Source organism: Wolffia australiana, chromosome 16 (genome assembly GCF_029677425.1).
Source record: "Wolffia australiana isolate 7733 chromosome 16, ASM2967742v1".
NCBI classification, from domain to species: Eukaryota; Viridiplantae; Streptophyta; class Magnoliopsida; order Alismatales; family Araceae; genus Wolffia; species Wolffia australiana.
In genome coordinates this window covers 8,536,286-8,542,224 of record NC_135850.1, presented here as the reverse complement: position 1 = coordinate 8,542,224, position 5,939 = coordinate 8,536,286, and the positions used below count along the sequence as shown (strand labels likewise).

Sequence of the window (5,939 nt, the reverse complement as noted above, 5' to 3'; positions counted from 1 at the left end):
TTCTATAGAAGGGAAATTCACAATTTCCATCCTCATGATGGAGAAGCTTTTAGTGAGTCATGGGAGAGATTCAATGATTTGTTGAGGAAATGTCCTCACCATGGCATTGAACAATGTCAATTAGCCCAAATATTTTATGAGTCTCTCTCTGATTTTATGAAAAACAAAGTAAATCTCGCTACCGGTGGAACGTTCTATACTGCATATGAGGATGAAGTTTTTGATATTTTGGAGAGAGTTGCAGAAACTGATTTGCACGAGATTGGAGCCAATCAGAATGGGAGGAATGTGCAGCCCAAGAGAGCAGGAGTTCTGCAGGTCAACGCCAAGGAGGGAGAGCTACAAGCGGGCCTAAGGGAGACCAACCAGAAATTGGAGGAGCTCACCTCTACCTTGAAGAATGTCTTCCTAGGTAACTCTCCCATCATTAAAGCTAAGATCTGCTCTCTCTGTTTTAGCAGGGAACATGAAGATGGAGCCTGCCAAGCCATGGAAGAAGAGGTGAAGGCCTTCAATCAGCCGCAACAACCGTGAGCAGGTCAAAAGCGGCCAAATTTCCAAAACGGAGAGGCCTTCCACCAAGGAAACAAGCCGGCAGCTCAACCCCCGTTCCAGCAGAGACAACAATTCCAGCACAGGCCTCCACAACAGTATCAGGTTTCATCTCAAACTCAACCTGATTTCTCTACATTAACCCCCGTCATTTCAGATATGATCGAAAAGCAAAACCAAAAGTTGCGGGCGGAGATGGAGATGCGAATGCAGGTGATGATGGAGTTCCAGACTAAACAAATGCTGGAGTCACAAGAGCAAATGAGGAAGCTGCTGGAGAGTTTCAGGCCACCCTCTGAGTCCCAATGTATCCTTGCAGAAAACACTTGCACTTCTCAACGTTTTCCTACGAAACCCGTCATCAATCCATGCAATTTGCATCATATTCAGCATTCTAGCCATGAAGAAATGGATGAATTGGATCCTGAAGTTCTGGCAGCCTCAAGATTGAGGAATGGAAAAGAACTTCAGGATCCCTATAGGTATTCTGTAGAGAACGCTAGGAAGAAAGAGGAGTCAAGGGAGCACGAAGGAGAGGATCTTCCCGACGGCGATGAACCCTTACCTTCCACAAGTGGGCAACACATACCTTATCCCTCTGCCCTAACGAGAAAGAAACCTGTCTTTGATTATGAAAACAGGTTGTTAGAGAACTTTAGGAAGGCCACAATGACAGTCACTGTGGAAGACATGCTTAGGTGTGCACCATCACTTAAGAAATATCTTAAGGACTCTTGCACAAATAGAACGAGTAGGGAAGTTGTTAAACTTTCCGAAAATGCCTCTAGCATTTTAAATGACATACCTATAAAAAAGAGGGATCCTGGTGCCCCTTTTATCACTTGTGACATAGGAGGAAAGACTTTTTCAAAAGTCTTGTTAGACACAGGAGCAAGCATCAGCATCATTCCGACAGCATTGTATGAGGAATACGGCTTCGGGGAGCTTGAAGAGATCCATATGGACTTACTCTTAGCCGACGGAACGGTCAGGCAACCTGAGGGACGATTGACTGATGTCACTATCACTATAGAAAATTGTGAAATTCTTGTAGATTTCATAGTAACTGATGTAAAAATTTCAGGAAACTTTAGCTTGGCTCCTATCATTCTAGGAAGACCGTTTTTAGTGACGGCTAGGACTATCATGGACTGGGAAAAGGGGACTGTCGAGTTTAAGATAGGGAAGGAAAGAGTTCAACTTGACATCTCTAGAATGATGAAGTGCCCCTTAGGGAGCAATGAAGAGCTCAGCTTCTGCACAGAAAATGAAGGAGAAGAGGGAAGAGTGAAGGAGTACCTATCCAACATAGAAAGTAGAGAGCTAGATGATGAACTCTTAGACTCTGCAGAAGTAAAAGCTCACCCAGAACTTAAACCACTTCCCTCTACCCTCAAGTATGCCTATTTAGACTGTACAGAAAGTTTACCTGTGATTATATCTTCATCCCTCACTCCAACACAAGAAGAGAGCTTACTCAAAGTGCTTAAAGAGCATAAATCGGCCATAGGGTGGACTTTTGATGACATCAAAGGAATTCCATCTTCAATTTGTGAGCACAGAATATTTCTAGAAGATGAAGCTAGACCCTGTAGAGAACATCAGAGGAGGTTGAATCCTCACATGAGAGAAGTCCTCAAAAAGGAAATTCTCAAGTGGCTTAATGCCGGCGTCATCTATGCGATTTCCGATAGTAGATGGGTAAGCCCGGTACATATGGTTCCTAAGAAGTCAGGAGTGACTGTTGAGCTGAATGATAAAGGAGAAGAAGTGCAGAAGAGGCTAACCACTGGGTGGAGGGTGTGCATTGACTATCGGAAATTGAACAAGGCTACCAAGAAGGATCATTACCCATTACCCTTCATGGATCAAATACTAGAAAAATTATCGGGGCAGCATTATTTCTGTTTTCTTGATGGTTATTCAGGATATAACCAAGTGAATATCCATCCTGAGGACCAAGAGAAGACGACCTTCACGAGTCCTGTAGGGACATATGCCTTTAGGCGTATGCCTTTCGGGCTATGTAATGCGCCCGCCACATTCCAACGATGCATGAATGCACTCTTCTCCGATCTAGTGGGGGAGTGCTTAGAAATATTTATGGATGATTTTTCTGTATTTGGATCCACATTTGAAAACTGCCTCCTTAGCCTCACCAAAGTATTGAAGAGGTGCATTGAGTCGAACCTCGTACTAAGTTGGGAAAAATCTCATTTCATGGTGCAGGAGGGAGTAGTGCTGGGCCACATGGTAAGCAGCCGTGGCTTGGAAGTGGACAAGGCCAAGATCGAGGTCATCCAGGGCCTTCCACCTCCAACCAACCTAAAAACCCTTAGGGGTTTCCTCGGCCACGCGGGTTTCTATAGACGTTTTATCCTTGATTTTGCTAAAATTTCTAAACCGCTTACAAACCTTTTATCGTCTAAAAATAATGATTTTGAACTAACACTAGAGGCTAAGAATGCATTTGATAAATTAAAAGAAGCTTTAGTAAATGCACCTATCTTGCAAGGGCCCGATTGGACCCTTCCTTTTGAACTAATGTGTGATGCTTCTGATTTTGCAGTAGGTGCAGTGTTAGGTCAGCGAATTGACAAGAAACCCGTGGTCATCTACTACGCCAGTAGAACATTAGTGGATGCACAGCTGAATTATTCTACGACTGAAAAGGAACTACTGGCTATTATTTTTGCATTAGAAAAATTTAGGTCTTATTTGTTAGGAAGTAAAATTACTGTTCTTTCTGATCATGCAGCTATTAGATATTTATTAGCAAAGAAGGAGGCAAAACCTAGGTTGATTAGATGGGTGTTACTATTACAAGAATTTGATTTGGAGATTAAGGACACGCGAGGATGTGAAAACGTAGTAGCAGATCACCTCTCTCGAATTTTAAACACCCAACCTGCGTTAATAAATGATGCATTTCCGGATGAACATGTCCTAACCGCACAAGGAGCATCGCCTCCTTGGTATGCGCATATTGTCAATTTCTTGGTTTCAGGACAAATTTCAACAGGTTGGACGTCTCACGAGAGGAATAAGCTGCTTAAAGATGCAAGATTTTACTTTTGGGAAGACCCGGAGCTATTCCATCAAGGCCAAGATCAAATTTTGAGGCGGTGCGTCCCCGAGAGCGAGCAAAGGAGCATCTTGGAATTCTGCCATTCCAAACCTGGAGGAGGACATTACTCCGCTAAGGTAACCGCACATAAAATTGTTGAATCTGGTTTTTTTTGGCCTACGTTATTTCAAGACGCTCAAAAGTTTTATAACACATGTTTATCATGCCAAGCATCCATCAACATAAGTAGGAAAGATAGAATGCCTCTACAACCCATTCTAGAAGTAGAAATATTTGATTTATGGGGAATAGATTTTATGGGACCTTTTCCTAGTTCAAATGGGTATGAATATATATTGATGGCTGTCGATTATGTCTCCAAATGGGTGGAGGCCATCCCCTCAAAAACCAATGACAGCAAGGTAGTGACTAATTTTATTGAGAAACATATTTTTTATAGATATGGATGCCCACGAGCGATCATCATTAGTGACGGAGGATCACACTTTACAAATTACAACTTTAGGAACCTCCTCAAGAAATTTGGTGTTCATCATCGAGTCACTACCCCTTATCACCCCCAAGCGAATGGCCAAGTGGAATTATGCAATCGGGAGGTTAAGAAAATTTTGAGGAAAATAGTGCGTCCAGATGGGAAAGATTGGTCTAGGAAGCTCGACGAGGCATTATGGGCTTATAGGACAGCTTACAAAACCCCTCTCGGCATGTCTCCTTCCGCCTTATCTTTGGCAAAGCTTGTCACCTACCACTTGAGTTAGAACACAAGGCCCTTTGGGCTATTAGAAAACTCAACCTAGATTTGGATAGAGCCGGCAAGCATAGACTTCTTGATGCCGGACATCGTCTCAACGGCGTCCGACCGTCACCGAAGGAAGGAACTCGGTGTCGTATCGCTAACTAATCGGGTTACGTCCACGACGTCAACCGATGGATATGCGGAGAACAGAAATATATGTATGACGATGACGAGGACGATGGTTCTACAACGCATGCGTGCAATGCGCCGACAAGCTATGAGAGCCAACCCGAGCGGGACGGGTCGCCAAGCTGGGTCGGTCCAGCCCTCCAAGTCGCCCGAGGTGGGTCGAGGCGCGCACGCCGTCGAATGGGGTAACTCCACTGGAATGCTCACACGCGTCGGGCGCCCGACTGCATCGGACAGGTAAGACGCCGTCTTTGTTTAAATCGTTCTCTCAATCTGTCCCACTCACCTATCTAACCCGAGCGGTGGAGGCAATACGAAAGAATACTGACGGAAATAAATGACGAAAGAGGCTAGGGAAAGCAGAGTACCTTCGCGCTGGCGACGGGATTTTCGCACCAACTGGTTCCGAGGAGGGAGTTGTCGGGTGCGCCGGAGGTTGACTAGTGCGGAGGCGGTTGTGCGCGTCAGCGCAGCGTCGAGGCGTGGTCGGCGGCGTGGTCAGCGCGGTGGCCTTGGCGCAGCGGCGGCGCTGGCGCGGCGGCGGCGAAGCGCTGGCGCGCGTCTTGGCGGCGAAGCGCTGGCGGCAGCAGGCGCGAGGCGCGGCAGCGCGCGTGGCGCGTGGCGGCGGTGGCGCAAGCCGGCGCAGCGGTGGCGCGCAGCGCAGCGCGGCGGTGGCGCGCAGGGCGCCAGCGGCGGAGCGCGCAGCGGTAAGCGTTGGCGTGGAGCGCAGCCTTGGCGCAGCGCGCGGCGTCAGCGGCGCGTAGCGCGCAGCGCGGCGCAGCGGCTGTGTGGCCTTGGCGCTGGCGATGTGGCGCGGCGTGGCAGCGGCGACGCGGCGCGGCGCGAGCGGCGCGCGGCAAGGCGCTGGCGCGACAGCGCGCTTGGCGGCAAGCCTTGGCGGTAGCAGCGCGGGCGGCCTCACGGGCGGCGGCAGCGCGGCCGGCAGCGCGCGTCAGCAGCGCGGTCGGCGCGGCAGCCGCCGGCAGCGGTACGCGTCGGCGCTGGCGACGGATGCGTGGCGGCGAAGGCGGCGGCGGCAGCGGCGATGGCGGCTGCCCTTCCTCTTTCCTCTCCCTTCTCCTCTTCCTCCCTCTTCTTCTTCCTTCTCCTCTTCTTCTTCTTTCTTCTATTCTTCTCCACGACCTGACCCTTCTTCTCAGAATTCCATTCTTCAAAATTTAGGTCAAGTAAGGGGACGCGCCCACCTCTTCCCCTTATACCTGGGTGAAGATAGGCCCGTCATTAAGTCCAAAAACAACAAAACAAACAAGGAAAGGAAAGGAAATAATGAAAACGGGCTTGTCAGGCCCAACATAAAGAGGGGTGAAAGAGTTCCTCATATGGATCCTTCCCGCTACACGACAACACGATAAA

The 5,939-nt window shown here is 48.3% G+C and overlaps 1 non-coding gene across 1 annotated transcript; it reads right to left on the bottom strand.

The window, feature by feature from the left end:
* Positions 1 to 106, bottom strand: LOC144714085 (small nucleolar RNA R71). The gene has a single exon (XR_013584239.1). It is a non-coding gene; the product is annotated as a small nucleolar RNA R71 (small nucleolar RNA).
* Positions 107 to 5,939: the final 5,833 nt, after the last annotated feature.